Source organism: Ursus americanus, chromosome 17, assembly GCF_024610735.1.
Source record: "Ursus americanus isolate L20-20 chromosome 17, mUrsAme1.1.p, whole genome shotgun sequence".
In the NCBI taxonomy this organism is placed as follows: domain Eukaryota; kingdom Metazoa; phylum Chordata; class Mammalia; order Carnivora; family Ursidae; genus Ursus; species Ursus americanus.
Window position 1 is genome coordinate 22,118,918 of NC_142143.1, and position 26,975 is coordinate 22,145,892.

The following is a 26,975-nucleotide window of genomic DNA, read 5'->3' on the forward strand; positions in this document are numbered from 1 at the left end:
CCCTTTTGTTAAAGCAACAATCATCTTGCGTTCCAGTTAGTTGGGAAACCCTGGTCTCATATTTGAATCTGTTTTTCCCTTGATTTCCAATTTGTACCTGCCAAATCATATTGATTCTTTGTAGACTGTCAGCTCGGGCTTCCATACGCAAATACCATAGACTGGATAGCTTAAACAACAGAAATTAACTTCTTATGGTTCTGGAGGCTGGAGAGTCAAAGATCAAGATGCCAGCATGGATGGTCAGGTCCTGATGAAAGCTGTCTTCCTAGCTTGCAGATGGCCGCCTTCTTGCTGTGTCCTCACATGGCAGAGAGAGAGAGAGAGAGCGCACGTGAGAGTGCGAGCTCTCTGGTATCTCTTCTTGTAAAGGCACTAATCCCATCATGAGGGCTCCACCCTCATAATCTCATCTAACCCCTATTACCTTCCCAAAGGTGCCATCTCCCAATACCGTCACGTTGGGGATTAAGCTTCGAGTATGAGTTTTGGGGGGACACAAACATTCAGTCCGTAACATGGGCAATTACCTGTTGCTTTGTCTTCATTTCTCACTGTAACTGTTCAAATCCAGAAACTCATTATATTCTATCTCAGACCCTTACAAAAACCTCCCAATGTATTTTTCCCTATTCTGCTGATTTCATATCCTGCTTCCAGACTAACTTCCTTAAATTTCATCTCTTGTTACTCCGCTGCTCAAATAACTTCAATAGCTCCTTGCAGTTATTAATAGAATAAAGTTCAAATGTCTTCACCTGGCATTCAAGGTCCTTCATGATGTAGGTCAATGGATGCTTAATGTTCTCCAATCATTTTTCTTTTCACGTTTTCTGTCTCTGAATCTGTGTTTCTTAAAGTGTAGTCCTCAGGACACCTGACCCAGGTTTACTTGGATGTTGTTGAAAGTAGTTTCTTAAGAGCCTCCCTAGAAACAGTGAATATCTCTGTGTGTGGGGCCCAGGAATCTGTATTGAAAACAGAAATCCCAGCTGATTCTTATACGTATTAAACTTCAGGAGTGTACCCAGTATAGTCAGCGAGGAAAAGGAGAGTCCTCATTTCTGTGGATACTCTGGAAGGAGAGGTCAGAAGTGTTTTTTATGGGGTAAGGTAGGGATTAGGCTTCTCTGGTGGTTTCATCACCGTTAAAAATCACCAGTTAATCCTATGCATCAAAAGTCTGGTAATTCTAATTCTTTTCTTTCTTTCTTTCTTTCTTTCTTTCTTTCTTTCTTTCTTTCTTTCTTTCTATATTTTATTTATTTATTTGAGAGACAGAGCATGAGCAAGAGGAAGGGCAGAGGGAGTGGGAGAGGGAGAAGTAGACTCCCCATTGAGAGGGGAGCCCAATGTGGGGCTCAATCCCAGATACTGGGATCGTGATTTGAGCTGAAGGTAGATGCTTAACTTAGTGAGCCACCCAGGCTCCCCGATTCTACTTCTTTAAGGCAGTGATTTTCTTTTCTTTTCTTTTTTTTAAGGCAGTGATTTTCAAGCTGTGCTCTGAGAAACACTCAGAGGCCCCACAGAAAGTGAGGGGCACCAGAGTGATGGGCTTCGTAACTTCATTTTCTCTACTTTCACTAACTTAATTCCATTTTTATCTGTTTTACATTTTTAAGTTCTAAGATTATATTTGGGTTGTTTTTTTTTGTTTTTTTTTGGTGGGGTTTGCTATTTATTTATGACAAATAGTCCACGTCCGTGTTCCTCTCCAGGAAACAATGCTGTCGGCCTTGGCCAGTTAGAGGATGAAGTCATCAGACTCACCCAGTCCTCTAATGGCCCCACAGATAGTGTAGGTTTTAAATTGGCCTTTGAGGCTGTCTGGGTGGCTCAGTCGGTTAAGCATCTGCCTTTGGCTCAGGTCACGATCCCAGGATCCTGGGATTGAATCCGCATTGGGCTCCCTGCTCAGCAGGGAGTCTGCTTCTCCCTCTACCCTTCCCCCCTGCTCGTTCTCTCTCTCACTCTCTCTTTGTCAAATAAATAAAATCTTAAAAAAAAAACCCCAAGAAACTGGCCATTGAACCTGCTGGCATCTTGTCAGCCTCAGCCATATTCATCCGCACGGATGTGTGGTCGTTTGTGCCCATGATGGTGGCTCCTGGCAGAGCATTTCTTCAGCAGGGACAGGTCCACAGGCTCACTGGCCTCGTTCTGCGCGTTGAGGGCATGCCTGCTGCCACTGCCATGAATGCGAGTGCAGGAAAAAAAAGTAAGATATATTTGAAAGAAATATTCTGTTTTAAGGTTTTCTAAGTGTCTCTGTTCTGGGTCTTTCTTTCTTTCTTTCTTTCTTTCTTTCTTTCTTTCTTTCTTTCTTTCTTTCCCTCTCTCTCTCTCTCCCTCCCTCCCTTCCTTCCTTCCTTTCTTTTTTTGGTTTTATTTAAATTCAAGTTAGTTAACATATCATGTATTATTAATTTCAGGGTAGAGTTTAGTGATTCATCAGTTGTGTATAACACCCAGTTCTGTTCTGGTTTTAATCATACCTTTTCCTCTTCCAACTTTCAAACCGTTTGAGAAGTAAATGCAGTAGCTAGATGGAGATTTAAAAAAAAACCAGCTTTATAATCAGTAATGTTCAACTGGGGATTGCAGCCTGGACCCATGGCAACAATCAGGTGTTCCCATATCATCTCTCCAAGACTCAAAACTCACCTGTAGAATTAATACCTTTCTCTGATAGTCCTCAGTGTTGTTTTTTTCTTAAAGATTTTATTTATTTATTAGAGAGAGAGAGGGAAAGATCATGGGGGGAGGGGGAAAGGGAGAGAGAACATCACAAGCAGACTCCTCACTGAGTGCACAGCCCAATGTGGGGCTAGATCCTAGGACCTCAAGATCATGACCTGGGCAAAAATCAAGAATTGGATGCCCAACCGACTGAGCCACCCAGGTGCCCCAGTCCTCAGTGTTTTGATCTTTTATTAGTTCTTAGGGTTTTCCCTGTCCAGTGGCAAATTTCCTTGATAGAGGAGATGGTCAGTTTCTCCAGATGGTTCTGCTTCTTCCTTCCTGAGACCACACTTCTAATACCAACCACAACTCCTCTGTGGATTATCTTTTGCCATGAGAAGATTCTGAAATTGGACAGAAGAGGAGCCTGAATTAAATGATCAGCATGGCTGCTCTGCATTCTTGGCTGAAAATGAGTCCCCATTCTATTTCTTATTTCAATTTATGCCCAGCTATGTTAGAGAATATCATAAGTCAGGCAGTGAGCACTGAAACTGAATGAATTCAACCTTTCAAAAGCCCCACTTTTTAAGGAGTCTAAGATATGGCTAGGTCACATATAAATACAATTATCAAGGGATTTGACCATGTTTTAAATTTTTTTCTTATCTCTTGACTGGTTATTATAAGCAAGATGATTTTCCCAGAACCCTGAGCTTGATCTGTTCCTGACCAGATAGCCAGTAGCATTTGAGGTGGGAGAGAGACAGTGGAAACACCCATGTGCAAAGAGAAGGTCATCCTAGTCTCAGCTTCACCATGATATCAGTCAGCCTGTGTCAGTTGCTTGGAGACCATGGCCAATAAATTGAAACTCAGGAGAATCTTCCTCAAGAGATTAATTATGGATTAACTATGGCACGAGGCCTTGTGTTTGCTGCATCTTGGGGAAAATTTATCTATGCATAATGCACCCTGTCTTAGAGAATAGCTTTTGTAAAATTTAGAAGTTTACAAAGGTGACATGCCCAGACAATTTATATGAGGTATCCTTCTTTCCTGTTCAACACATTCAAAATCTTCTTAGTCCCATCTGCCTTTTGAGGCCTATGTCTCCGCTACTCTCGGGCAGAACTGAATGGGAGCTCTCTAAAGCATTGCCTGCATGTTTTTCGGTGAGAGGCGTTTTTAGTCCTTTACTACAAGGGCTGTTTTCTTGGGCTCTTGCTTTGGAATTGCCTTGGCTAGGGGTCTGCATCCTATGGTCTGCAGGCAGAGTCCAATCTGCTGCCTCATTTTTATATGTTAAAATATAAATTTATATTTACATTCGAACATAGTATTTATTGCGTGCGTTAATAAAGAAAATGTTCTTTACATTTTAAATGGTTGAAAAAATCAAAAGAATAATATTTTGTGATACATGAAAATGATATGAAATCCAATTTTGATGTCCACACGTAAAGTTTTATAGTGGTAAAACCATGCTGATTCATTTCTGTATTGCCTATGGCTTCTTCCGCGTGCCACGGCAGAGTTGAATAGTAGCAACTGAGACCGTATGGCCTACAAAGACTAAAATATTTATTAGCTGACTCTTTACAGGAGAAGCTTGCTGACTACTAGCCTAGGCATAGGAATTTTGCTCCTTTGGCCAATTCCTGCCTTGAAACTCTTGTTAATGTCTCTGATGTATTCCTAGGCGCCCAGTGAAAATCAACACTTCTATAGTGGGTTCTATCTTGGACCTTGCTTTTCCTGTTTTTTCGACTTTTTTTTCTGGGCTTGATTAACTTCTGATACTTCGGAGGAACAAAACCACTTCCTTCTTTGCCTTTTTACTTTATTCCCCCCTCTTTTTCCTGGACCACTCATCTCTTTTCCTACCATAATCTCCTAATTTTTTTTTTCCTGTGGCTTTTCTTCATAACGAGAGAGATGAAATCAAGGAGTTCGGCTTTGCCTGAAACATTCATTGTTGACTTGCATCTTGTCTGCCTTCAACTTCTTAAAGTGTATAATTCCATCTAGGAGATAGTCTTCCATGAGACTGTACCTGTCCAGGCCTAGACTCAATATATGATTGTCTTGCCTGGCTCCCCCTTAGCATGTCACATTTTTTCTGCATCTTCAAGTCCTAACTATAAAACTCCTAGGCTTGTTTCCTCAGGATATAAGCAATACTTGGGTCTCTTCTTAAAATAGCCATGTCATCTTGAAATTGACTCAGTAGGTTTTAAGAATTCTCCTAGTGTTCCCTCTCCAATCTGCCTTCATATATTCTATAATGTACTGGTGTAGTTTAAACAACAGAAATTTATTCTCTCACAGTTCTGGAGTCTAGAAGTCTGAAATCATAGTGTTGTCAGGGCTGCGTTCCTTCCAGAGGCTGTGCAGGAAGGAGCTGTTCCAACCCTCTGTCTCCGGCTTGTAGATGGTGGTCTTTTCCCCGTGTCTCTTTACATTGTCCTCTCTCTATGTGTGTTTGTGTCTGTGTCCAAATATGACACCGGTGATTGCATTAGGGTTCCAGCCTAACCCAGTATAACCTAATTTTACTTTAACAAATTGCATCTCCAAGGATCCTACTTCCAAATAAAGTCACATTCTGAGATACTGGGGGTTAGGACATCAACATATGGATTTTGGGGGGACAGAGTTCTCCTCAAGCTTCTCTCCCATAACTTGGCCCTTCCTTCATAGGTTTCTTTGTACCCCTCGTATCCTGTCTCTTCTGGTATCAACTCATCTTCTGGTTTTATAGTATAATTTTTATGGGCAGTTAGATTGGAATATATATTCTTTTTTCTTTTTGGTGTTCTAGCTTGGCTTTGAAGATTTCTTATTTTCCTTTTATATCGATTTAGCTTTTTCTGTAGAGTCTTTCCCTTTCTCCTAAGGAATTCTCTTTCTTCCTCTAGAGTCTAACCTGGTCAACTACTGTTCTTTTATTTTTCGTTTTTACCCCCCTCTGTTCTCACTCTGCTAAGGAAAACTGAAGCATGTCCTTTAAAATCAATGCACAAACTGAGGGCTTCAGAGGGGAGGGGGGTGGGGGAATGGGATAGGCTGGTGATATGGGTAGTAAGGAGGGCACGTATTGCATGGTGCACTGGGTGTTATATGCAACTAATGAATCATGGAACTTTACATCAAAAACCAGGGATGTACTGTATGGTGACTAACATAATATAAAATATTATTATATAAAAAAATCAATGCATTTCTTCTCTTATTTTTTGGGCAAAACTGATTCCCAGAGGCAGTATGCCAGGCAGAGGCCTTCGAACTTTTTTTTCATTTTAAAATTTAATTAGAAAAATGAAAAGCAATTGTGGTAAAATACGTGTAAAATTAACCGCGTATAGTTCCAAATGTAAAGTATATCAACATTGTTGCATTTAAATTATTTTTAACTTTTGGTTTACAATTTCATTGTTTGTCTTCCTTATACCAAGAAGATGACATATACCCTATAGAATGAATACTTATGTTCTTTTCTAAATTTTTATGAAAATTTTTAGATATAAAGAAAAGTTGAAGTATGATGAACACTCATATACCTACATTCAACAATATTATTGTATTTATTTTATCCGTATGTATTTATATGCATAAATATATATATTTATTTTTTTGTTTATGAATGCATATATGTGTATGAAAAATATGTAATTTTATGTACTGCCTGAAAGCATATTATGGAAATTGGGACACTTTGTCTAATATTTTTCATCATATTTCACATAAAAATAAGGATAGTCACTCATAGAACCACAATAGCTTTATCACACCAAAGAAAAGGAACAAATTTCCTAATATCCTCTAGTATTCAGTCCATATAAAAATTTTCCCCAAAATGTCTTTTATAGGGGGGCGCCTGGGTGACACAGCGGTTAAGCGTCTGCCTTCGGCTCAGGGCGTGATCCTGGCATTCTGGGATCGAGCCCCACATCAGGCTCCTCTGCTGTGAGCCTGCTTCTTCCTCTCCCACTCCTCCTGCTTGTGTTCCCTCTCTCGCTGCTGTCTCTATCTCTGTCAAATAAATAAATAAAATCTTTAAAAAAATGTCTTTTATAGGTTTTTTAAAGTTGATTTTGAAAACCATCAAAGTTCACGCACTGCATTCCAATTCTTTTTGTTTACCTACTAAGACACTTTTCACTTTTTTGTATTTGAAGCCAAAATTTGAGTCTCTAAAATAAAAAAGCCATGGTGGACTTGCCACGTGTTAATGCCCAGATGCTACAATTCAAAGGCCAGTCCTCTGTGGTCTGTGTGCACTTCACTGTCTTTTGTAAGTTTAAGCCCTAGTATACTGTCCTAAGAAATAGGTTATAGGGCACAAAAATTATTCCACCAATACCTAATAATCTTACACAATGAAGTTTTGTAAGTCTTACAGGTATGAAATACCTTTTTTCTGCAAAGCTAATGTCTGATTCAGTCCACCTGCTTGGATCTAAGTCTGCCAGAAAAAACATCTTCCTAAGTAGCTTACAGTAAAGATTGCCTTGTGTCTGTAAACATCAGCCAAAATGTAATGTGTTGTAGCCTACAACGGTCACCAGGCATAAAAGTACTGAAGTCAAAGGCCTCGTATCTTTCTTTATCTTCCATGTGTTATTTCAGTTGTCCTCATCTAGCTTGGTTTTGATCTTACAAGATTTCCTGATCAATATGGCCATTTATCAGGGTGGTATTGGAGTGATGATTAATTCCACCTCCTCCCTTACTCCTTTCAGAACTATTTGAGAAGTGGATTCAGGGGTCATTCACGAGATGGACATTCCAGCCTTGTTACTGTAAAGTGGACTGGAAAATGCAGTCGGATCTACCATTGGGCTTCTTCCCTGCAAGTTCTCGACCTTGGGTTAACTCACCTGAGGGAGAGTTTGAGTGTTTAGAGCAGACTCACATACCCAGAATTGTGGTCTCATGCTCTGTGAGCCCCAATAGTGTGAACAGAAAAAGGAAAAACCTGTAGGTTGGGTGCTGTTTTTTTCTAAAATTTAAAATTAGTATAAATATGGTAAAATTAATAATTTTCAATGTATAGTTAGATGAGTTTGGATAAATATACAGAATCATATAACCACCATCAAAATCAAGATACAGACCATTTCCTTTATCCCAAGAAGTTCCCTCCTATGCCTTTGTAGTCAGTCTCCTCTCCTTTCCACCCTTACCTGCAGACCCCGGGCAATCCTGATTGGGTTTCTGTCCCTCTAGTTTTGCTTCTAGAATATTATAAAAATGGAATTGTGCAGTATATAGCATCCACGTTATTGCATATATTAGTTTTTTCTTCTTATTGCTGAATTGTATTACGTTGCATGGATCACAGTTTGTTTATGCATTCACCAGTTGCTGGACATTTGGGTTTTCAGTTTTTGGCTGTTATGAATAATGTTGCTGTAAACATTTTTCTGCAAGTATTTGCGTGGACTTACATTTGCATTCTCTTGGGGAAATTTCCAGGACTGTGATTGTTGGATTGCATAGTAAATATATGTTTGACTTTGTAAGAAATGGTGTACTGCTTTTTAAAACATTAATTCCACCCAATAGAGGGACGTGCAGCAATGTATGTTATACTCTAAACACTCACAAGGCAGGTAAATTTATCACTTGGGGATGAGTAAGTGAGGTATGAGGAGAAAGGATAGAAATATGACTTTATTGCAGTGACTCACACCCCTGGATGATCATTAGAATTTCATAGGAAGCTTTTATAAAGTTTGATGCTAGTTCCCAACCCCTCCTTCAGAATTAATAGGCTTTTGGTGAAACCTTATATATATTTTTTTAAGATTTTATTTATTTATTTGACAGAGAGAGAGACAGTCAGCGAGAAAGGGAACACAGGCAGGGGGAGTAGGAGAGGGAGAAGCAGGCTCCCAGCGGAGGAGCCTGACGTGGGGCTCGATCCCAGGACTCCGGGATCACGCCCTGAGCCAAAGGCAGACGCATAACAACTGAGCCACCCAGGCGCCCCGAAACCTTATATTTTTTAAAGAGCCCCAGATGACTCTAATATATAGCAAAAATTGAGAACCACTCTTTTAGTTGAAATTCCCTCATGGAAACATGGTGCTCATGAAATGGCCCTGGGCTCTTAATAACCAAGAGGCCATTTCCTTGATGAGAAAGAATCAGTAACATGATAAAATTAGTGGTAACTTTCGTGATATTGTATGAAATAGTGTGAAACGAGCATTTTGGGATCTAAATATATTTTAAAAATATAAATGCCTTGCAGGAATTTAAAGAAAATATATACAAGTAAGAGAACTGTAATTCTGAATGACTTAGGCTACATTATTTTTTTATTTTTTAATTTTAAAATAAAAAAATTTAAATTAGCATATAATGTATTATTTGTTTCAGGGGTACAGGTCCGTGATTCATCAGTCTTACACAACACCCAGTGCTCACCACAACACATACCCTCCCCAGTGTCCATCACCTAGCCACCCCATCCCCCCACTCAGCAACCCTCAGTTTGTTTCCTATGATTAAGAGTCTCTTATGGTTTATCTCCCTCTCTGGTTTCATCTTCTTTCATTTTTTCCTCTCTTCCCCTATGATCCTCTGCTTTGTTTCTTAAATTCCATGTATCAGTGAGATCATACGACAATTGTCTTTCTCTGATTGACTTATTTCGCTTAGCATAATACCCTCTAGTTCCATCCATGTTGCTGCAAATGGCAAGAGTTCATTTTTTTGATGGCTGCATAATATTCCATTGTGTGTGTGTGTGTGTGTGTGTGTGTGTGTGTGTATATATATATATACCACATCTTCTTTATTCATTCATCTGTCGATGGACATCTGGGTTCTTTCCATAGTTTGGCTATTGTGGACATTGCCGCTATAAACATTGGGGTGCAGGTGCCCCTTCGGATCACTACATTTGTATCTTTGGAGTAAATACCCAGTAGTGCAATTGCTGGGTTGTAGGGTAGCTCTATTTTCAACTTTTTGAGGAACCTCCATACTGTTTTCCAGAGTGGCTATACCAGCTTGCATTCCCACCAACATGTAGGAGGGCTCCCCTTTCTTTGCATCCTTGCTAACATCTGTCGTTTCCTGACTTATTAATTTTAACCATTCTGACTGGTGTGAGGTGGCATCTCATTGTGGTTTTGTTTTGTATTTCCCTGATGCCAAGTGATGTGGAGCATTTTTTCATGCCATTTGGATGTCTTTTTTTTTTTTTTTTTTTTAAAGATTTTATCTATTTATTTGACAGAGAGACAGCCAGCGAGAGAGGGAACAGAAGCAGGGGGAGTGGGAGAGGAAGAAGCAGGCTCCCAGCAGAGGAGCCCGATGTGGGACTTGATTCCAGGACTCCGGGATCATGCCCTGAGCCGAAGGTAGACGCATAACAACTGAGCCACCCAGGCGCCCCTGGATGTCTTCTTTGTAGAAATGTCTGTTCATGTCTTCTGCCCATTTCTTGATTGGATTATTTGTTCTTTGGGGGTTGGGTTTGGTAAGTTCTTTATAGATTTTGGATACTAGTCCTTTATCTGACATGTCATTTGCAAATATCTTCTCCCATTCTGTAGGTTGTCTCCCATTCTGTTTGGTTTTGATGACTGTTTCCTTTGCTGTGCAAAAGCTTTTTATCTTGATGAAGTCCCAATAGTTCATTTTTACCTTTGTTTCCCTTGCCTTTGGAGATGTGTCTAGCAAGAAGTTGCTGCGGCCAAGGTTGAAGAGGTTGCTGCCTGTGTTCTCTTTAAGGATTTTGATGGATTCCTGTCTCACATTTAGGCCTTTCATCCATTTTGAGTCTATTTTTGTGTATGGTGTAAGGAAATGGTCCAGTTTCATTCTTCTGCATGTGGCTGTCCAATTTTGCCAACACCATTTGTTGAAGAGACTGTCTTTCATCCTTTGGATAGTCTTTCCTGCTTTGTTGAAGATTAGTTGACCATAGAATTGAGGGTCTGTTTCTGGGTTCTCTATTCTGTTCCATTGATCTATGTGTCTGTTTTTGTGCTAGTACCATACTGTCTTGATGATTACGGCTTTGTAATAGAGCTTAATACTTAGGCTACTTTAAAATCTAATTCAAAACGTTTAGCCTTCTCATAAAGAAACCTCAGCTCTACTACTTCTTTTCAATATTAAGTATATAAGGATAGTTGCAAAGATATTTTTGGTTAACTCTGCTGAGTCTCTCAAGGATGATACCTCTCCTGATTTGTTGAATGTATTTTGTTAGGATTAAGATGATTCAGTTTTAGATGGCACAATTTCCTTGAGAAATTCTAAGCTATTTTTAGACCATGGGTCACAAAACAAACTATAGTTTAGTACTTTTGATTTGATTTGAAAGGAATTCATTTTAAAGTAGCTTTATATATTATTGGACCCATTAACTTCTTACTGTGTATCATGTTCTTTGGACTTGGTTCAGAATGCCAGCTTCCCTCTACAAAGTGATGAATCGTCAAAGTAAAGTATTGATGTTTCAAGAAAAATATCTCTATTTGTCACAGATTGTCTCTCTCGTTGTGTTTAGAAGTAAAATATAGACAGGCTACTTGAGGTTGATAGTTTCCAAAAGCAAGATGAAATAAATTGGCAGATAATAAAAAAATGAAGAGCCTCACTGGACAAAGGAAGCTCCAAATGGGCTGGTCTGGAACATGGCAATCTGAGGACAGATTAATAGATGGCATCTTTCTGCATGGAGCATTTACAGTGTAAACTAAGGAATACTTATGATTGTTTTGAATTGCCGGTGCTGCAGAATATGGCAGAAGGAAAGAGGAAGGAAAAAAAGGAAGGTTCTTTATTATGAGTACTAGCTAATTGATTAAGAAAGAATTTAACTATGCATTGTCATAGAAACATCAATTAAAAAAAAAAGAAAAAACCCCCAATGCTCTCATATTCCTGCTACCTGAAAATCAGTCTGTTCTCATTTTTCATTTTTTAGAATTCGTTTGTTCCATACGTTAGGCAGAACATTGTTTATTCACCATTTCCAAAACCATAAGGCACATAGCCCAGGTTTGTTTTGTTTTGTTTTGATATCTATATGGAAATCTATATGCAAGTTTAGAAAATACTTTTGGATTATTTTCTTAGAATAAATCCGTGGAAATAAGATTTCTGAATCAATGGACATAACATTTTAATAGCTTTTACTATGTTAACTCTTCTTTCAGAAAGCATTGTCATACCTATTAATCCTATACCTCACCATTCCTGAGTATTCTAATTTGAAATCAAATTTGATTTCAAATGGTGTCTTGTTATTATTTTAATTATTTCTTTGACTGTTAGAGTGATTGAGCATTTCCTCATGTTTGCGTTTACTAATTATAATTTCTATTTTTTAACGCAGAGGGTTTGGTTATTTCATGTATTCATTTGTCCAGGGAGCCTGAATAATGTTCTTACTAATTTTTACAAGCTCATTTTAATGTAGGTAATAACCCTTTCCTTGTTTAATTACTATAAATATTATTTAGTCCACTGGAAAGTATTTCTTTCCAGTATAGTTTTTGTTTAGCACAAGTTTTGAATTTTTTTAATGATGTAACTATGGATCATTTTATTTGTAGTTTCTTTTATTGCTTCAAAACTTAGAACGTTATTACTCCAGAGATTTGAGCTGAGCTCACTGTCAAACCCCCTGAGGCCCTAGTGTTCCAGCATGCTGAGAACTTAATGGGGGTAGAAGTTGAGTAAGGTGATCAGGACAGATAGAGTTAAGGTTATATGATAGTTGTATTATTAAATGGTGAATGTGTGTGTGTGTGTGTGTGTGTGTGTGTGTGTGTGTGTGTGTGATAGAGAAAGAGAAAGAGAGAGAGAGAGGGAGAGAAACATTTTCCCACAGTGGAAATATACCGTCCTTCCTGAGAGGTGTTAATACCTTCAGTTTGGCTGGTCCCCATGAGACCCAAATGTGTAGTAAGAATGGAGTAGGGAGTGTGGCACTTTCTGGGAAATTTAGCTTCAAGAAGTTAGCCAAAAAGTGAGTCACATTCTGAATAGTTCTTTTGTTTTGTTTTCGTTGTTTGAGATGAATTAATTTTAAACAGAAGTCTAACTAAAACATAGCTCCAAGAAAAAGTGAAATCTCATAATGGTGCAACTGTTGCTAAATAATTTCCTGCTTGCCGCCAAATTGACCAATTTCAGAAGGATTGGGGAGGTCTCACCTTACAACATGTTCTAACAAAGAGGGAGGGGTTAAAAAATCATACCACCTCATTGCCACATGCCTGGAATACTTACAACAGCCAAAGATTTTCTGGAATATCCTTAATTCAGATATTCTATTTTGTTGATCTGTGTGCATTCCTGCTTGTCAGATCACAGGTCCCACCCTCTGTTCAAAAAGTAGTCACCAGAGAAATTTGGCCACAGATTCCTAGCTGGTGTTCTCAACCTCATTCTTCTCTTCTACTCCAATGTGCTTATCTTCGTTTAAAATAAAAAGAACACCTTTACGTGCCAGTGCTTAGTTTCAGAAACTCTGATGGTTCTCTGAATGTACTGGCTGTGCTGGGCAAGGAGGAAGCCACTTGATTCTTTCTCACCACTACCTTCAAATAAAACCTTCAGCTAAACTCCATTGCAAGCTCCTGGATGGTGTCTAAGGTTTTTGTTTTTCTGGATGCTGGAGATTAGAACAGTTTGAGTTATTAACAGTCCCAGCCCAGTCTAATTCAAGACTTTAGTCACGTATCTGATTTTTTTTTTTTAATCAGAGCACTTGTTAGCATTTAATGAACCTTACTCACGTAACTTCAAGCTACGAGGATACAGTCCCCCGCCATCCCCCTTAATGTTCTCCTTAGCTCTTCAACTGAAGAATTTGGCCTTCATGGTGACTGGCTGTTTTGGAAACTTTCCCTTCCCCAAAACTTTGTAGCAGCCCTATCACATCACATCAATGATAGGAGTAGCTCCAGTCTTGTGGTTTTTTTTTTTTTTTTTTAAATGGCATCACTTACCCACATCTGCTCACTGACCAAGGTCCACAGTTTATCAAGGGTGACAGCTGGGCAGAAGCTCTGGTTCCTCTGTGAGTGGTAATGCCTCATACCAACCTTTCCAAAGTAACCTGGGTGATTTTTCTCGAAGTTGATCCTGTGGTGATGCACGCCACCAGCATTACCCCGGGCTCCTGAGTGCTTCCGGTGCTAGCCGATGGGGCCGTGGCCCTGGCACATGTGGCCCCGGCTCACGTGGCCCCGGCTCACGTGGCCCCGAAGTTCCTGGGTCTTCCTTGGTTTGGATGGCATGTCTGTAGCCTAAACAAAAGAGGAGTCACATATCTGATTGAAAGCTTCTTGTCCATGTTCTCCAAGATACTTGAAATGGGCAAGGGCAGAGGCGAGGTCCGTTTTTTCTTTCTTAGTCTCTCCATGTCTTGCCCCTATTTGCTAGATGCTCCAGGGTTAAGCAGGGGGAAGAGGGGTATTTTTTTAACCCTAGTCTGTGAAAACCCTCTGCATAGCAAGCATTCGAACACTGACCATTTTTCAAATAGAGGGCTTTTGTGGGGTCTTTGGGGACTCTGTGTTGGAGGCCTCTGACCCTGTAACATTTCCTAACGAGGGTGAGACACTCCCTTGCTGCCCTCTTTTGATATGCCCTCAACCCGACTCCAGCAGTTCACACCCTGCCGCCTCTTTCTGCTGGGACAGCCTGGACCTTGGCAGGCAGTGTTCTCGGGTGGGGTCCTTTCAAGAAATCTCTGACCTGGCTATTCTTTATTTTTTTAGATTTTATTTATTTATTTGAGAGAGAGAGAGTGAGAGAGAAAGAGAGATAGAGAGCGAGTTGGGGAAGGAGCAGAGGGAGAGGGTGAGGCAAACTCCCTGCTGAGCAGGGAGCCCCACCTGGGGCACATTCCCGGACTCCAGGGTCAGGACCTGAGCCAAAGGCAGCTGCTTAACCAACTGAGCCACCCAGCTGCCCTGTGACCTGGCTATTCTTTATAGCATCCATGTGGCCCACAGAGGCCTGGTGCTTCTCTAAACTCGGGAAATGCAGTGTTCTCACTTTGCTATCTATCATACGCTGCTCCAGCCAGCCTCTTCCCTTTGGACTTTTCTAGGTGAGAATCAGGCACCGTTCTCTGTGCTCCCCAAACTCCAGAGAACACAGGTTAAATCCTCTGAGATAGGCAGAACAATGCCCCCTTTGCCTCTGCCGATGTGCATGCCTTAATCCCTGGAAACTGTGAATCTATTACTTTACTTATTTTTTCCATACCGGCATTATTTTTATTTTTTTTACTTTTTTTTTTAAGTACTCTCTACACCCAATGGGGAGCTCAAACTCAGAACCCCAAGATCAAGAGTTGCGTGCTCCACCAACCGAGCCAGCCAAGTGCCCTTATTTTTAATTTGTTTTAACTGAAATATAGTTGACATACAATATTACATTAGTTTCAGTTATATAATATAGTGATTCAACAATTATATACATTACTAAATGCTCACTATAATAATTGTTGTTACCATCTGTCACTAGTTATTAAATATTATTTTTAGTTGAATATTTTGTTATATATTTATTTAATTTTAATTCCAGTATAGTTAGCATACAGTGTTATATTAGTTTCAGGTGTACAATATAGTCATTCAACAATTCTATATATTACTCAGTGTTCATCATGATAAGTGTATTCTTAATCCCATCACCTATTTTACCCATCCCCCCTCCCACTTTCCCTCTAGTAACTACCAGTTTGTTCTCTATAGTTAAGAGTCTGTTTTTTGGTTTATCTCTTTTTTCTCTTTGTTTCTTAAATTCCACATATGAGTGAAATCATATGGTATTTATCTTTTTTTGATTATTTCACTTAGCATTATACTTTCAAGATCCATCCATTTTGTTGCAAATGGCAAGATTTCAGTCTTTTTTATGGATGACTAATATTGTAATATTTCATTATATATATATACCACATCTTTTTGTAATATTTCATTATATATATATATATATATATATATATATATATATATATATGCACCACATCTTTTTTATCCATTGATCTATCGATGGACACTTGGGGTACTTCTATATCTTAGTTATTATAAATACTGCCATAAACATAGGGGTGCATGTATCTTTTGTAATTAGTGTTTTTGCATTTTTTGGGTAAACTTCCAAACTGTTTTCCATAGTGGCTGCACCAGTTTGCATTCCCACCAATAGTGCATGAGTGTTCCCCTTTCTCCATATCCTTGCCAACACCTGTTGTTTCTTGAATTTTTGATTTTAGCCATTCTGGCAGGTGTGAGATGATATCTCATTGTGGTTTTGATTTGCATTTCTACGATAATGAGTGATATTGAGCATCTTTTCATGTGTCTGTTGGCTGTCTTTATGTCTCCTTTGGAGAGATGTCTGTTTATGTCTTCTGTCCATTTTTAATTGTTGTTGTTGTTGCATTCAGTATTGAGTTGTATAAGTTCTTTATATATTTTGGATACTAACCCTTTATCAGATATGTCATTTGCAAATACCTTCTCCCATTCAGTAGTTTGTCTTTTAATTTTGTTGATTGTTTTCTTTGCTGTACAGAAGACTTAGTTTGATGTAGTCCCCATAGTTTTTTATTTTTGCTTTTGTTTCCCTTGCCTCAGGAGACATATCTAGAAAAATGTTGCAATGGCTGATGTCAGAGAAATTACTGCTTGTGCTCTCTTCTAGGATTTTTATGGCTTCAGGTCTCACATTTAGGTCCTTAATCCATTTTGAGTTTATTTTTGTGTATGGTGTAAGAAAGTGGTTCAGTTTTATTGTTTTGCACGTAGCTGTCCAGTTTCCCAACACCATTTGTTGAAGAGACTGTCTTTTTCCCATTGCACATTCTTGCCTCCTTTGCTGAAGAGTAATTGACCATATAATTGTGCATTTATTTCGGTGCTGTCTGTTCTCTTCTATTGATCTATGTGTCAGTTTTTGTGTCAGTATCATACTGTTTTGATTACTGCAGCTTTGTAGTATATTTTGAAATCTGGGATTGCCATACCTCCAGTTTTGTTCTTTTTTTTCAAGATTGCTTTGACTATTTGGGGTCTTTTGTGGTTCCATACAAATTTTAGGATTGTTTGTTCTAGTTCTGTGAAAAATGCTATTGGTATTTTGGTAGGGATTACATTATCTGTACATTGCTTTGGGTAGTGTGACACTTTAACAATATTTGTTCTCCCAATATCTTTCCATTTGTTTGTGTTACCTTCAATTTTTTTCATCAGTATTTTATAGTTTTCAGAGTATAGGTCTTTCACCTCCTTGGTTAAGTTTATTCCTAGGCATTTTATTATCTTTGGTGCAGTTATAAATGGGATTGCTTTTTAAATTTCTCTTTCTGCTTCTTTGTTATTAGTGTATAGAAATGCAACGGATTTCTGTATATTGATTTTGTATCCCGTGACCTTACTGAATTATTTCATTAGTTTTAGTAGTTTTTTGGTGGAGTTCTTTAGGGTTTTCCATATATAGCATCATGTCATTTGCAAAAAGTCACAGTTTTTCTTCTTACCAATTTAGATGCCTTTTTTTTCTTTCTCTTGTCTAATTGCTGTTACTAGGACTTCCAGTTGAATGTGTTACTTTGCAGATGTGATTAAGGTTATGGACCTTGAGATGGAGGGATTATCCTTTGTAATCCAGGTAGGCCCAATCTAATCATCCAACCATATGAGTCCTTGCAAGTGGAGAACTTAACCCGACTATCGACTATCATCAGGGAGAGAGATGTGACTACAGAGGAAGGGTCAGAGACATGTGACACTAGAGGGATGCTCTCCACCATTGCGGGCTTGAAAATGGAGGAAGGGTGCTATAAGCCTAGGAATATGGTGACCTCTAGAAGCTGAGAATTGTCCTCAGGTATAGCCAGCAAGAAAATGAGGACCTGAGTTCTACAACTACAAGGGACTGAATTTTGCCAATAACCTAAGTGAGCAGGAAATGGATTATTCCCCAGAACCTGCAAAACATGAGCTTGCTGATAACTTGGTTTAAGTCAGTGAGACCCTCCCCAGACTTCTGCCCTACAGACTGTAAGATAATAAATTGGTGGTGTTTTAAGCCACAAATTTGCAGTAATTTGTTATGGCAACAACAGAAAATGAATATACTCTCCCCTAGATTTTCTCCCCAAGTCTTACTGGTTTCTGCCTCTTGGTAAACACGGGGTAGGAAGAAGGTGAGACTATGTCCTTCCCTTGGCAGGGAATCTCTACCTCCATTCTTTACCACTGCATTTCTGAAAGCTTCTCCCATATGGTTTGGGAAGACGTTGGTGTACTTTTCTATACCATCAGACGATGTTGTTGGCGTTCTTTCTTATTTTTTTTTTTTTTACAGGTTTTATTTATTTATTTGACAGAGAGAGAGAGAGAGAGCACACAAGCAGGGGGAGCAGCAGGCAGAGGGAAAGGGAGAAGCAGGCTCCCCGCTGAGCAGGGAGCCTGCCGTGGGGCTCAATCCCAGAACCCTGGGATCATGACCAGAGCTGAAGGCAGATGCTTAACCAACTGGGCCACCCAGGCGCCCCTGGCATTCTTTCTTATGCATAGGCTGGAAGTGGATGTCTTGGTGTAGCCACACTTTATTTAAGCACACTTGCTCCCTCAGTCACAGTGTAGAGGCAGGAAAAGTCCCATGTAAATTGTTGGACAATAACAATCATATGTCTTTGTTCCTCGTTCTGTGTTTCAGTGCAAGTGCATATAGACTGTTTGTAAACATTTCCATTACTCTCTAGCTACCTGAATTCCTCTGCCAGACTGGGTCTCCTTGATGGAAATCCTGTTACTGATTCTCTTCTGCATTTTGATGAACACATCTTTCACATCGGACTCTGTACACATTTGCTCCTACCATCTGTCTGAAATTAATTTCTGCAACCAAGCCAGTTTCCCCACTCTCTCATTCTATTCTATGCAGGTTGCCAGCAGGACATCATGTCTGTGCTGTGCCATTGTGAGCGTAGATAGAACCTTAGGCTTGGAAGGGTTGAAGGGACTAGAAAGTTCAGCTGTTTCGCTGCTTCTTCCTTTCACTCCTCAATCTTGAATCATCTTCACTGTCTTCCAAGATATGTATGTGTGAGATCCGTGGGGGAATCTCACTACTTCTGTTGGCAGCTTGTTCCAATATGGAGATTTTTTTTTTTTTTTTTTTTAGCTCCTTGAGGGCGGGAACCAGATCTTATGCATTGTGACAACACCAGCCCCAACTCAAGCCTGGAGCATAGCAGAAACTCAGTGAATGAATAAGTGAATGAATTAGTGAATGAATGAATATTATTGGTCCCCAAACTGGCTTCCTTACGGCTCCCACAAAGTAGTCCTCGGAATGATTCTGAGTGATTTAATCCCTTCTCTACAGAATGACCTTTAACAGTATAAAGCTATCCTGTCCTAATTATATCTTTCCTTCTCATCTGATATATTTTCAGCCTCCTAAAGGATAATCCTACACATCAAATTACAACCCTTTCTGCTACAGTTGTAAAATAGCCTCCTAAGAAATGTTCAGTTTTCTGGAATGCATTTAGCATGAGGGTGGGCCGGAAGTGATTGTGTAACTATTGCAAAGTCTGTGGTTTGAATCTTTCCAAAAGTTTTATCTCAGCAGCCCAGACGCGGGCCTCTGCCAAAAATCACAGCTTCTCTGTTTCCCATTGTGTAGTCTGCAGATAGTCCTGATAAAGGACTGAGGGGTTTATATGGAAAGCCTCATGGTGTGTTGTAAGTGTAATAGGATATCGAATGGGGCTTTTCATGGTGTCTTGAAATTTCATCTGAAGCCCCGCAGCTGAGAATGAAAGGTGATAAGTGTCTTCAGGTTTCCAAATGGGGTGCTAACACTAGACATATCCATGCAGAAATTGTGAAAAGACAGCAAAACTGGTACCAACCTCAATAGAGACCTCCGGCAGATACAGGAGAAAGTGATTATTGCCTCCATCACACACCTCCAGCAGATGCAGGAGAATGGGAATTAAAGAGGGTCCCTGAGGTAGTGGACAGTGCTGTGGCATTTCCCTTTCTCTTCTTATGAGGGGGACCTCAAGAGAATTGGAGGCTCTGGCAGTGCCCTGTCATTGGAATAGAGCAGGGTGAGAGAATTCATAGAGAAATGGGTATGTGTCTTCTGGACAGTTTAGGTACAAACATTAATGGAACCTGATGCTTGCTTCCTGCCTGATGACTATGGAATGTGGGAGGCTGCTCAGACCAACCAGTGAACTCTAAGTGAGTGAGGAGGGCCACGGCGAGAGCTGTCTGCACTACCAGAGTTTGGTAGCATATATGTTTTCCAGGAACTACAATGGAAGATAGCTGGCCTTCAACCAGGAGGGCTGCCTGTGGGGTAAAGGGACCCCAGCAATAACCTATTATATGGTGTATTTCTGGGCAGGAGTTGAGAAGTGTGTGAGAAACTTCTGAGAGAAATGGGATTTGCTTCTAGGGGGCTTTTCAACCAGGTGGTTTCTGTAGTGAGCTTTTGAAAGCCCACAAATGCATCCCATTGGAGAGAGCCCGCATAGGGGCTCCTCCTACCTCAAGGCCATGATCTACCATATTTTAACGGATCTACCACAAAAGATACATTTGCTTCTTTTCCCCTAACCACCCCCCCGCTGCTGCCTTGACCCTGGTGAAGCCAGAAGCAGCCCACTGAAGGGAAGGAGAATGAAGGAGATGAAGGAAGAACAGACAGTACCTCCTTTCCATGCTGTAGGGCTTGGCCACCGTGCTGTAGGTCGGGGTAGGGCTGGGGGGGGTGTGGTGGTGGGAGACTCTGAACTGAGTATGTGATTGAAGTTTTAAATACAACTTTCTAATGAATTTTAAAAGATTTTATTTATTTATTTGACAGAGAGAGAGAGGGAGAGCACAAGCAGGGGGAGCGTCAGGCAGAGGGAGAAGTAAGCTCTCTGCTGAGCAGGGAGCCTGATGCAGGGCTGGATCCCAAGATCCCGGGATCATGACCTGAGCCAAAGGCAGACGCTTAACCAACTGAGCCACCCAGGTGCCCCTTTAATGAGTTTTAATTGTTGAAAGTGACTTTAAAATCTCTGACTATGAAATATGCCTTGGATGTTGTCCTGGGTCGGGGAGAAGGGTGATTTGACAGAGCATGTTGAGAGGGAGTGATTAGAGAAAAATACCACTGTTTTCTGTTTGTACACTACCGAGTTAGCCCACCCGATAGATTCTAGGGAGGTCAGGCCCAGGGGATAGGTGGGCAACAGACTATGCTCTGGAACTTTGATACTATGGATTTTCCCCCCCTGAAGTTTTTCATATTGCTGTTTAATTTTTTAAATTTAATTTTTAATTTTTTAAAAAGATTTATTTATTTATTTTTGAGAGGGGCAGGGTAGAGGCAGAGGGAGAGAGAAACTTCCGCAGACTCCGTGCTGAACGCAGTGCCCAATGCAGGGCTCGATCCCATGACCCTGAGCCAAAACCAGGAGTCGGACACTCAACTGACTGAGCCACCCAGGCACCCCTTTTTTTAAGATTATAAAAAAGTTTAAAAAGTTTTTTAAGATTCTATTTTTAAGTAATCTTCACACCCAACGTGGGGTTTGAACTCAGGACCCCGAGACCAGGAGTGTGCACTCCTTCCCAACTGAGTCAGCCAGGCACCCAGCTGTTTAATTTTTAAAAAGCTTTTACTTTGAAGTAATGTTACAACTACAGAGAAATTGCAAAAATAGTACAGTGAGTTCCCATATACCCTTTCCTCAGCTTCCCCTAATGTTAACCACTTCTATAACCATAGTGTAATGATCAAAACCAGGAAGTTGCCATTGATACAATACTATTAACTACTCTACAGACCTTATTGTAGTTTGCCAGCTTTCTCATGAATGTTCTCTTTGTGGCCTGAATCCAACACAGGATCTCACAGTACATTTATTCGTCACGTCTCCATAGTTTTCTCCTGAGTCTTTCTTTGTATCATTACATTTTAGGATTGGAAAGGACAGCAAAGATCTTCTAGATGAATGACCCTGTGGATTCTTGAATGTCCTCTATAAAAATTCCTGTGAATAAATTTTTCTGCATGAAGACACCTCCGCTGACAGTCTGTTCTGGGTGGGGCCTAGCACTATAAGGACGTCCACAGCCGTGATTTGCTTTCTTAAAGTTTTCACCTATTGATTCTGGGTCTTATTTTATTTTTGCCTTTTAGAACAAGGCCATTATCCCCTCTGCATGACAGCCTTCAAATATTGGAAGACCGTTATATTTCTACTCCCCCTGAAGCCCCAGCCCCCACTCCTGCCACCAAATCCTCTCTTCTTAAGGATGAACATCTTTATTTTTTATTTTATTTATTTTTTAAGGATTTTATTTATTTATTTGAGAGAGAGAGAGAGACAGCATGAGAGAGCGCACAAGCGGGGGAGGGGCAGAGGGAGAGGGAGAAGCAGGTTCCCCACTGAGCAGGGAGCCCGATGCACATTGGATGAACATCTTTAGTTCTATCACTTGTTCCTTGTATGACATGGTTTTAAGTCCTCCTACACATGGGTCACTGTACCTTGAACAAGCACCAGTTGTATTTATGAATGTAGATGGGGGTCTGTCTATCTATGTGATGGCTGAACAGAGGAAAAATGCAGGTATCATTCTCCACATTCTGTATCCTGTCTCTGCAGGCCAAGATTACATTAACATTTAGTTCATTTTAATAAAGGTGGTCAGATCCTAGTTAAACATGCAAATTAAATAGCCATTTTCAGTGAACATAAGTGGGTAATCTAGGCTCCTGTGTGAGTTGCCAAGAGAAATTTGGCATTTTTCTTAGAGATAACTTCTGGGGTGGAAGGCTAGACATGTAAGTATGTTTTCAGTTAAGCTTGGGTTGGCTTATATTGAAATTAAAAATGGTACCTGGCAAGAAGCTGCTGGTATATCTTCTCAAAACAAACAAACAAACAAACAAAAAACAAAAAACAAAAACAAACCACAATACATTTTCAAAAACTAGAACAAACTCTCAAGGTATTGGCAGTATCTGGGAGAACTTCCATTTACTGAACAGCTAATGGGGATGGATTGAGAAATACAATGTGGCCTGAAACAGAGCAAGTATTTTTACTTAAAAGTAGTTCTCAAAACACTTTTTATCAGCCTTCCACTGTCTGTACCCTCGTTCAAAATGCAGGTATGTTTTGACCGTACCTGGACTGTGTGGGTATTGCTGGAGGGCGTTATTACAGTACTATTGACTATATTCCCTATGCCGCACTTTTCTTTCCCTTTCTTATTTTCGGTCAGACTTCTTTTTTTTTTTTTTTTTTTAAAGATTTTATTTATTTATTTGACAGAGATAGAGACAGCCAGCGAGAGAGGGAACACAAGCAGGGGGAGTGGGAGAGGAAGAAGCAGGCTCATAGCAGAAGAGCCTGATGTGGGGCTCAATCCCAGAACGCTGGGATCATGCCCTGAGCCGAAGGCAGACGCTTAACCGCTGTGCCACCCAGGCACCCCTCGGTCAGACTTCTTAACATGAGTTTTCTTCTTGTGTTCTGTCTGGATTTAGTTTGCAGGCCCTTCTTGAATGGAAGATTTTGTTTCTTCCTTTCTGTTTTCTTTCTGTGATTCCCTGCCATTCTTGCAGTTTTGGGGTTTGTTTCTGCCTGGTCCATGGAGTCTCCAGATCTTCGGTTGGCTCTTCGGTTGGCTCTTTGGGGTCCGTGCCCTGCAGAAATGTTGGGGATATCACAGATGGACTCACTGAGCCCATCGATGACTTGCCTGGAAGCCAAGTGGAGAGGCTGAGGCTTGCCTGCCTTCCTAAGCTTGCAGCATCACAGACTTTGCTGTGGTTCATAGTGGTTGTTTCCAGACTCCTTTCTTGAGCTGGGGTGCCTGACCTTGGCCCTGGTCTCAAGCCTCCTGGTATTCTTTTTTTTTTTTTTTAAAGATTTTATTTATTTATTCAACAGAGATAGAGACAGCCAGCGAGAGAGGGAACACAAGCAGGGGGAGTAGGAGAGGAAGAAGCAGGCTCATAGCGGAGGAGCCTGATGTGGGGCTCGATCCCATAATGCCGGGATCACGCCCTGGGCCGAAGGCAGACGCCTAACCGCTGTGCCATCCAGGCGCCCCAAGCCTCCTGGTATTCTTATTCCTGTCCGTAGGGCAGTCAGCGGTAAGCTCTGGAGCGGCCCTATTGTTTGTTACAGCCTCAGTTTGTTTGAACTGGTTGAACATCCATTCTGTCTGGTTGCTGCCTGTGCTGTCCTAGTTATTAATATTATCAATATCAACCAGCCTGTTAGCGCACAGACGCTGCACTCCTGGCCACCTCCGATTGCTTCTGACCTGGGACGCAGGGGCCCTGAGGCCCATGTAATGCTTTGGATTTCTGTTCCGGTTCTGGCCATATGTTCATTTGTTTTTGAGCATGGCTGTGACTTTTTTTTAAATAAAGTTTTCTTATGGAGACATAACTAACATACAATGTTATATTAGCTTCAGGTGTGTAACATGATTCGATGTTTGTACATTTTGTGAAATGTTCACCGTGATACGTGTAGTTCACATGGCTCTGACTTTTATTTTCTTCTGTATTTTATCTATCATGCAAAAGAGCAGAGGAGAGGACCTCAAAATATACGCTTACTTATATGGCATTTTGACAAGAAGTTTCTTAAAAATATAGTATGGATGACCAGGACATGTGTCAGGATGAAAGTCATTACAGAGTTGCTGGAGAGTGCCAAAATTTATTGAAGTCTAACTAATTTACTAATTGTAGACACTTACAAAACTGAATGTGTTAAAATTCTTTAAAGTGAATATATATATATATATATATATATATATATATATATATAATTTAAAAATAAGAGATTTTCCAATAATGTCATGTTATTATAACAAGTGCTATAATAATAAACTCTAAACATGGAGGTGGGTTAAGAGGAAACAAATGCTACAATATTAATATATGCACTTCAAATAAAAACTCACAGATACTCTGAAATGGGAAAAAAAAGAAACAATTTCTTTATAACTCATGATTTAAGGTGGACATTAAAAACCACAATTATAGACTACTTAGAAAGTGTGAAAAATGAGAACACCATCAGGGATGAGGCCAAAGTTGTGTTCAGAAGCAAATGGATATTCTCAGGGGACCTCATTATTCAACAAGGCAAGCATTCAACCTAAGAATAACAAACTGAACCAGCGTAAGGAAAGGAGGAGGAAGAATGAAGTATTAAACTACTAATACAAAGCTTTGAATTAGAAAACAGAAACACTGGAAAATTGGTACATTAATCTAAGAACTGATTGACTGAAAAACCAATGTTTTTAAGAAAACCTTGGGAAAATAGAGAAGAGAAAAAAATGTAAAAATGAGAAATGACATAAAATTGTAAACCTAGAAGAGGTTAAACTTTACATTAAAAAGTTCCTTTCTGTAAGAAGAATTACACAAGTTTATATGGGTGGGATGATGGGAAGTCTGGGGTTTGCTTTAAAATACAGTGCTCCATTTAAAAACAGTGGTAGGGGCATAGGTGAAAGAACTTTGGCAAAAATGTTGATTACCGTCAAAGCTGAGTAATGGGTATGTGGGGGTTCATGACAGTCATTTTTCTACTTTTACGTATGTTTAAAATTTTCCGTAATTAAAAGTTAAAAGGAGAATGTTATGTCTGACTCTATGCTAATGTGTTTGGAAGTCTCCCTAATGAAGTAGATGGTTTTCTGAGAAAACACATTTCAAGACCTGACTCAAGAAATGGAAAATCTGATTAGAACAACAACCCTGGAGGAAATTATAAGAGAATTACCTCCAAAAGAGACTCTAAGAACTGACAATTTTATTCATGAATTTCTTCAAGAAACATGTAACTCTTATGCTCTGTAAATTATATAGAAGTAAATGATACCATCATATTCATTCTATAAAGTTAACGCAACATTACCACTAGGACATGTAAACAACAAAATAGCAAACCACAGAACAGTTTTATATGCAAATATATGGAAAATTTTGAAGAGAAATGGTAAGGAAAATGAACTCATTTGCATCCAATTGGTCTGTCTCCACTTAATCAATTCCTCAGATTAAGAAAAATTCATCATTTCTTCTGTAAAACATCCTGACTGATGTCCGTGGAGAATGAATGCTTATGACCAACTTGCTCTGTTGTGTTCTTGCCATTTTGCTCTGATAATGACAGGCTTCCAATCCAGCTTATGTCAACGGTGTTTATGTAATCTAATTAAATATTTATGTACACTGAAGACTAGGAGTATGGAAAAAGAATTGTTCCTGTGAAAGCTAAATTGAATATATTGGAAGAACTCAATACAAGTGAGTCACTAAAAAATTAGGTGAGGATAAGATAATTATAAAATTTGGGAAAAAGACGAAAGTCTAGGAGAAATCTTCACACATATTGCTTTACGAGCAACTTACAATTATCTTTTTTTAAAGATTTATTTATTTATTTGAGAGAGAGAGAGTGCACGTGCTCAAGGGTGCCTGTGCAGGGGGAGGGGCAGAGGGAGAGGGTGAAGGAAAGAAGCAGACTCTCTGCTGAACGTGGAGCCCTATGGGAGGGCTCTACCCTGGGCTCAATCTCATACGACCCTGAGATCATTACCTGAGCTGAAATCAAGAGTCGGATGCTTAACTAACTGAGCCACCCAGGCACCCCACAATTCTCGTCTTCAAAGAAAGAAAAATAGCAATGCATTAGGGATTTGATTTACATTAAAAAGATGATACAGAATTCTAATTAGCAAACCGATATTCAAGAAAAGGGCTTTCCCTTTATGTTAGTTAGGGCAACATTCGCTGCTATGCTAGACAAACCCCCAAACCTCAATAGCTAATACATTAAACAAAAATCAAATCGTACTCAAACCAGTTTAATAATGAAGGACAATTATTGGCACATGTAGGGATGATATTAAAAATATTTAACAACCAGTGCAGCATGGATATTGGCCAGTTATAAAGTATACCCGACCAAGAGGAGAGGCCAGCTGTGTCCAATCAGAATGGCTGTTCCAGTGTGTGCAAGGGCATACAGATAGGCCTGAGCTCATGTGACTGAAAAATCCCGAAGCAGGCTTCCTTCAGGTGAGGCTCGATGAAGTGGTTGAACACATACCAAATATACTCAGTTGATCTCTTTTCTGGTCTGCTTTCTTTGGCTGTGAGCTTCATCCTAAACTGGTTGCCCAAGATGATTGACAGCAGCTCCTGAGTTTGTGTGTTTCGGTGTTCTTGTT

The 26,975-nt window shown here is 39.9% G+C and overlaps 1 long non-coding RNA gene and 1 pseudogene across 1 annotated transcript in view; one reads left to right on the plus strand and one right to left on the minus strand.

The window, feature by feature from the left end:
• Positions 1-26,975, plus strand: part of LOC148108644 (uncharacterized) — a 436,992-nt gene that overhangs the window by 46,970 nt on the left and 363,047 nt on the right. The gene's annotated exons all lie outside the window — the stretch shown is intronic.
• LOC123780602 (large ribosomal subunit protein uL15 pseudogene) lies at positions 13,467-13,964 on the minus strand (annotated as a pseudogene).